The following is a 6,000-nucleotide window of genomic DNA, read 5'->3' as shown; positions in this document are numbered from 1 at the left end:
TTTTTTTTTTTTTTTTTAACACCTTTGATTCTAAAGGCCTCTTTATTTTACGTATGTGTACTTTGAATATATTTATACTTTTCCAGTAAAAAAGCCAAATCTAATGGTAAATATTTACTTTTGTGCAAGAAAAGTTACAATACTCATGACCTTTTAGCCTCCTTTTTTTTTTTTTCTGCTTGCGTAATTCAGAAAGATTATCTTCTATTTTTAGCTATTTACATGAGTATTTTCTATAGGGGGAGTACTTCTGACATGAGATAGCATACAAGGATTTTGTACCTGGCCTAGTTTCATCACAGGGCCCGTTTTTTAAGTTTGCTAGAAACAATACTTCCCAACACAGTTGTGATGGCCACGTTCCCTACATAGTTTAGGGTACAGTATATTTAATTAACAGACAATTCATTCTGCCTTCCCTAAAACATTGGGCTAGTATGTGGCTCTTAAAGTGGATGTAAACCCGAAAAATATATATACATATTTTTTTTTATTTTTTTTTGTGTCATAACGTAGAGTATAAGATTTCCTATAATTTGAGCCCAGTCTTGCCACAAAGAGTTAAGCCAGCTCTGAGCAATCCTCTTTTATTGTTCAGTGAGAAAAATTTTTGACAAACAGAGAAAAACTTTGTCAAATCCTCCCCCCTGCTGTGAGTGACAGGTTATTTACATATCTCGTGCACTGCCTAAGAGACATGCACTCCTTTCTTCTGCTGCTCTGCCAGGATTGGATGTTCCACACCTCAGCATGATATGGCATGCTGAAATCATGTGGTAACTTTCCTGTCTTTTCACTGGATGTTAGAAATCATAGCAGAAGTTCAGTGTAAGAAATACACAGGAGATAATGCATATTAAGGGGAGTGTACAGGTGGGCGGGGAGTCTACTGACATCACGACTCCACCCACCAACTCCAGATAACAGATCCACCCACAGAATCTGCAGTTTTTTGGGTCTCCTAGCAGACAGAGGGGAGACATTTGACAGGTAAAGATGCATGCAGGAGGCATGTAAATCCTTATAGATAACCCCTATGGCAGTATTTTAGTAAGTATGATATTGGGTTTACATCCACTTTAAAACAGTATTGAACTCTGCACAGTATATGAGCACATTATGGCAGATTTGCCTATCAAACAATGCCCTCCAGTGCCACACTGTCAGCGCTCCTGTTGGCCACAGGTGCTTCCATCCTCTCCCGGTCTTCTTCTGGGTTTGAATGGCTAGGCCATGTTTACATCGCTCATGCACATGAATCACATCGTCGCAGCACAAATGAGTGACCTAAATGTATGCTGAGCTGCCTATGTACGACTCGGTGTACATTTACTGCTGACAGGCAAGGAAAAAGCATTTATGATAGAAGAAACCAAAAGGGTCTCTTCTCATAAAAAAAAAAAAAAAAAAAAAACAGTAAATCCCCATACAAACTATCCAATTTTCTGCTCATTTTTGTCTTCAGTTTTATCAAAACCATGTAGTGCAAGGGCCTGCCTGATTGCATACAAATTTAAACTCCTAAGGTTTGACCTCATATTATATGGTTTTGGTAAATCTGAAGGAAAAACTCAGCAGAAAATCTCATCTGGTGTGTATGGGGCTTAACTGTCAGAATTTTTTTTTTTTTTTTTTTTTTTTTTTTTAGTTCAGTTATGCTTTAAAGCGGAGGTCCACCCTAAAGTGGACCTTCCGCTCATCGGAACCCTCCCCCCCTCCGGTGCCACAATTGGCACCTTTCAGGGGGGAGGGGGGTGCAGATACCTGTACAGTACAGGTATCTGCACCCACTTCCGGGATAGCTCTCTGCGGAAAGGGGCGTAGATCTAGAGATCGGCTTTGGGTGCCGACATCGCGGGCGCGCTGGACAGGTAAGTGTCACTATTTTAAAAGTCAGCAGCTGCAGTATTTGTAGCTGCTGGCTTTAAAAAAAAAAAAAAAAAAAAAAAACGCGGAGTCCCGGCGGACTCCCGCTTTAAGAACTAAAATTTGTCCAGCCCTTGCCAAAAAAAATTTAAGAAGTATACTACTTAAACAAGAACCTATGATAAAGGACCAGGGTGTTGATCCAAAATGTGCAGTACAAAAATACAGCGATTTAATTTAATCAAAAAGGAATTGAAGAGCTGTAATGGCTATGAGCCAGTTTTGTTTTGTTATTTTTTGTTTTTTTTTTGTTTAGTATATGTTAGAGTTATCTATTTGTTATAAAAAAAAAAGAAAATTTTTTTTGATTCCTGGTCCTCTGCCCACCAAGTGATGCAGGGTCTGGTGGGAGGAGCCACCACAGCCATTGTGCATAAAGTTAAGTGCAGCCAAAATAAAGAGGCTGTCACAGGGTCTCATCAAGAGAGCCTGACTTTGCCCACCCTTTCCGTCTAGCTCGACCGTTCATGGAAGCTGTACTGCAGCTTCTATGAATGAAAAGCGACTTTAGAAGATGGGTGGATGATTGAAAGGTCAACCCCTACATTCATAAAGTGGGGAAAATAATTTTTTGATCCCCTGCAGATTTTGTAAGTTTGCCCACTTACAAAAAAAATGAAAGGTCTATCATTTTTATCATAGGTGTATTTTAAATGATAGACAGAATATCAACCAAAAATCCAGAAAAAACACATGATACAAATGTTATAAATTGAGTTGCAGTTCAGTGAGTAAAATTTAAGTACTTGATCCCCAAACAAAACATGACTTAGTACTTGGTGGAGAAATCCTTGTTGGCAAGCACAGAGGTAAGACATTTCTTGTAGTTGGTGACCAGGTTTGCACACAACTCAGGAGGGATTTTGGTCCACTCTTCTTTACAGATCTTCTCTAAATCCTTAAGGTTTCTTGGCTGTCACATGGCAACTGAAGGCTCAGCTCTCTCCATACATTTTCTATAGGATTAAGGTCCGGAGACTGGCTAGGCCAAACCTTAATGTGCTTCTCCTTGAACCACTCCTTTGTTTCCTTGGCGGTATATTTTGGGTCATTGCCATGCTGGAAGACCCATCCACAGACCCATCTTCAGTGTTCTCATCCAAGATTTTACAATAAATGGCTCAGTCCATTGGCCTCTCAATGTGGCAAAGTCAGCCTGTACCTTTTAGCAGAGAAACAGCCCCAAAGCATGTTTTCACCTCCATAATTGACTGGTAGAGATGGTGTTCTTGGCATCATAGTTGACATTTTTCTTCCTCCAAACGCGATAAGCGAAGTTAATGCCAAAGAGCTCAATTTGGTCTCATCTGACCACTAACAGGGGGGTGGGGGGGGGGGACCTTGCGTGTGATGCAGAATTTCAATCCATTGCGGCATATTGTGTTACCAAGGGTTTGGTGACTGGTTCCAACTGCCTTGAGATCATTCACAAGTGCCTCCCGTCTAGTTCTGGGCTGATCCCTCAGTTTTCTCATGATCATCCTTACCCTATGAGGCGAAATCTTGCATGGAGCTCCAGACTGAGGGCGATTAATAGTCATTTTGTATTTCTTCCATGTGCAGATAATCTCCTTCTCACCAAGCATCTTGCTGATGGTCTTGTAGCCCATTCCAGCCTTGTGCAGGTCTACAATCTTGTCCCTGATGTCCTCTGACAGCATTTTGGTCTTGCCCATCATGGTGGGTTTAAATGGAGGAAAGCGATTCTGTGGACAGGTGCCTTTTTAATACACACATAGCGAGTTGTTAGGAACATCTTCTTAAGTTGGCAGGACTTATCTGTGTAGTACATGAGCACCTACTGTAGCCAGTCTGTGGGAGTCAAATTATTGTTGGTTGGTAGGGGATCAAATACTGCAACTCCATTTATAACATTTGTTTAATGTGTTTTTTTGATATTCTGTCTCTGTCATGTAAAATACACCTATGATAACAATTATAACCCTTTCATTTCTTTACAAGTGGGCAAACTTGCAAAATCTGCAGGGAAGCAAATAATAAATTTACCCACTGTGGATCATGTTTCATTCATAAAGTTGTAGTAAGACTTCTATGAATGGAGGAGCGGTTCAGACAGGGCAGGCATAGGCATGCACTCTTGATAAAAGCCTGTGACAGCCCCTTAGTTCTTTTAACCCCAACCAAACCAGAAGATTTTTGTTTGTTTGTTTAGGCTGCACTTAGGCTTTATTAAAGCATTGCTTTGTCTGGTCATTTAGTGTGAAATAACTCATAACCAACTGCAAATCTTTCTGGTTCCCAGCCTCCTCATGGTCAGATGCTAGAAGTAGCATTCATGTGCACACATAAGTGTACCATAATGTACCATTGTGTGCATTCTTTGGATGCATGTTGACCTGTGTGCTTTCATTGAACATGCATGCAAGTTTAGAACAGAAAATAGCAGATTTATACCCTGATGCATTAAAGTAATTTATTTATTTTTGGACAGAGCAGGGAAGGTTAAATCTGTATAAGTTTTTTTATTTTGCCTTTTACATCTCATTAGATGTATTTCTCTTCACTTCCTATCCTGTAGACTTAACAGGAAGTAAGAGTATGTCTTTCCATTGTAAAGGAAAACTCTCTTAGATCGCTGTCAAAGCAACAAGTGTCCCCATTGGAAGATTGCGCCCCCCCCCCCCCCCCCATGTTCCTGTTTTAGTGACTACTGAAAAATTAATATGTACCCTCACTCCAGAAACATTGGTGATCGGGACAGTTGGCAATAGTGAATCTACATGATGGGGACAAAGACAGTAATAAAGAACTGACCGTGATTCTATCCCCTAACCCCCAATCTATCCAAATCTTTAAAAAAAAATGTCCTTGGGTATATGTTAAGGCCTGGGATAGAGATCTAAGCCAGCTTGTCTCTAGCAGGGATAGCAAATGTATTGATCAGTCAGACATTTGGTGTGTTTTTTTTTTTTGTTTGCCTAAATTTCTTCATAAAACCTTGTCCCGTCTTCATAAAATTGTAAACTTTATGAATCATGATTTTCTGAATTCTTAATTTGCATGATTATTTGTACATCAGATTTGCATGGAAAACTGCAGGTGAGACAAAAAAATCTCCAATTTTACTGCTACTGGACAGGTTTCCTTTGTACGCTCTAAAGCTGCAGTTGCCCCCTCCCATATAGTGGTCAAACTGACACTGCCTCAAGTCATTTAATTACACATTGTTGGGGTACCTTTTTATGAATACTCACCTGTCCTCTTGTTGTTGTCCTTCCCTACATAGTCCTAGATTTCTGGTGCCATTTTTTCTGAGATATGATCGCCATAAAATATCTGAGAGGATAGGCCTTTGGAAAAAGAGGTTTGTGATTTTGCTAAGGTGTGTCAGTATGCCTCTGATAACATTGGCAAGTTGGCCAAGTTTTAAAGGAGAGAACAGAGGAAAGGGAGGCAATTGGAACCCCTCAGTTTTCTTATCATATTTTTTAAGAAGCAAGTTGATTGATTAAAATTAAAATTGCATGACTTTCAACTTTGGATTCTGACTTTGTAACTTTTTGCTCTCTGGTCTGACTTTGATATGACTTCAATGCCACAAAGTAGTGCAAGAACTTTCTCTGAAGTCAGACAGACTTGTGCAGTGTCACTTAAGACAGCTCTCATAAGCAAACATTGAATTTTCACGTCATCTGACTTGGGGGGGGTCTCACAAGTCTGATCCTATGTCACATCAGTGTGAACCAAGCCTTAGAATATTTTTTCTGCACACACATAACTTGAAAGCAGGTCTGTTGAGTGAAGAGTGTGCTTTAATTTCTGGTTTCCTTTGCTGATTAATCGGCTTCCTTAATTCATTTTAAAACCTGCATTCCCTAAAATGACAGTTGGGTGCTGAGTGGTTGCTATGGGCCACAAACAATGCAATACCTAACACACTTTTTATACATTGCGTAATATGTGTTAAAGGTTAATTTTTTTTTTTTTTTTTTAAATTACAAACATATCATACTTACCTCCACTGTGCAGTTTGTTAATAAGAGTGGCCCTGATCCTCCTCTTCTGCCCCCCCCCCCCAGCGGCACTGGTAGATCCTCTTCTCGAGTGACCCAT

At 40.0% G+C, this 6,000-nt stretch overlaps 1 protein-coding gene across 1 annotated transcript in view; it reads left to right on the top strand.

Moving 5' to 3' along the window:
* The window catches only part of ARMC9 (armadillo repeat containing 9), a gene marked incomplete in the record, with an annotated part of 177,786 nt that overhangs the window by 74,992 nt on the left and 96,794 nt on the right, over positions 1 to 6,000 (top strand).

Source organism: Lithobates pipiens, unplaced genomic scaffold (genome assembly GCF_037356315.1).
Source record: "Lithobates pipiens isolate NorthernLeopardFrog02 unplaced genomic scaffold, aLitPip1_a1.2 Scaffold_18, whole genome shotgun sequence".
In the NCBI taxonomy this organism is placed as follows: Eukaryota; Metazoa; Chordata; class Amphibia; order Anura; family Ranidae; genus Lithobates; species Lithobates pipiens.
This window is presented reverse-complemented; position numbering and strand designations above follow the sequence as displayed.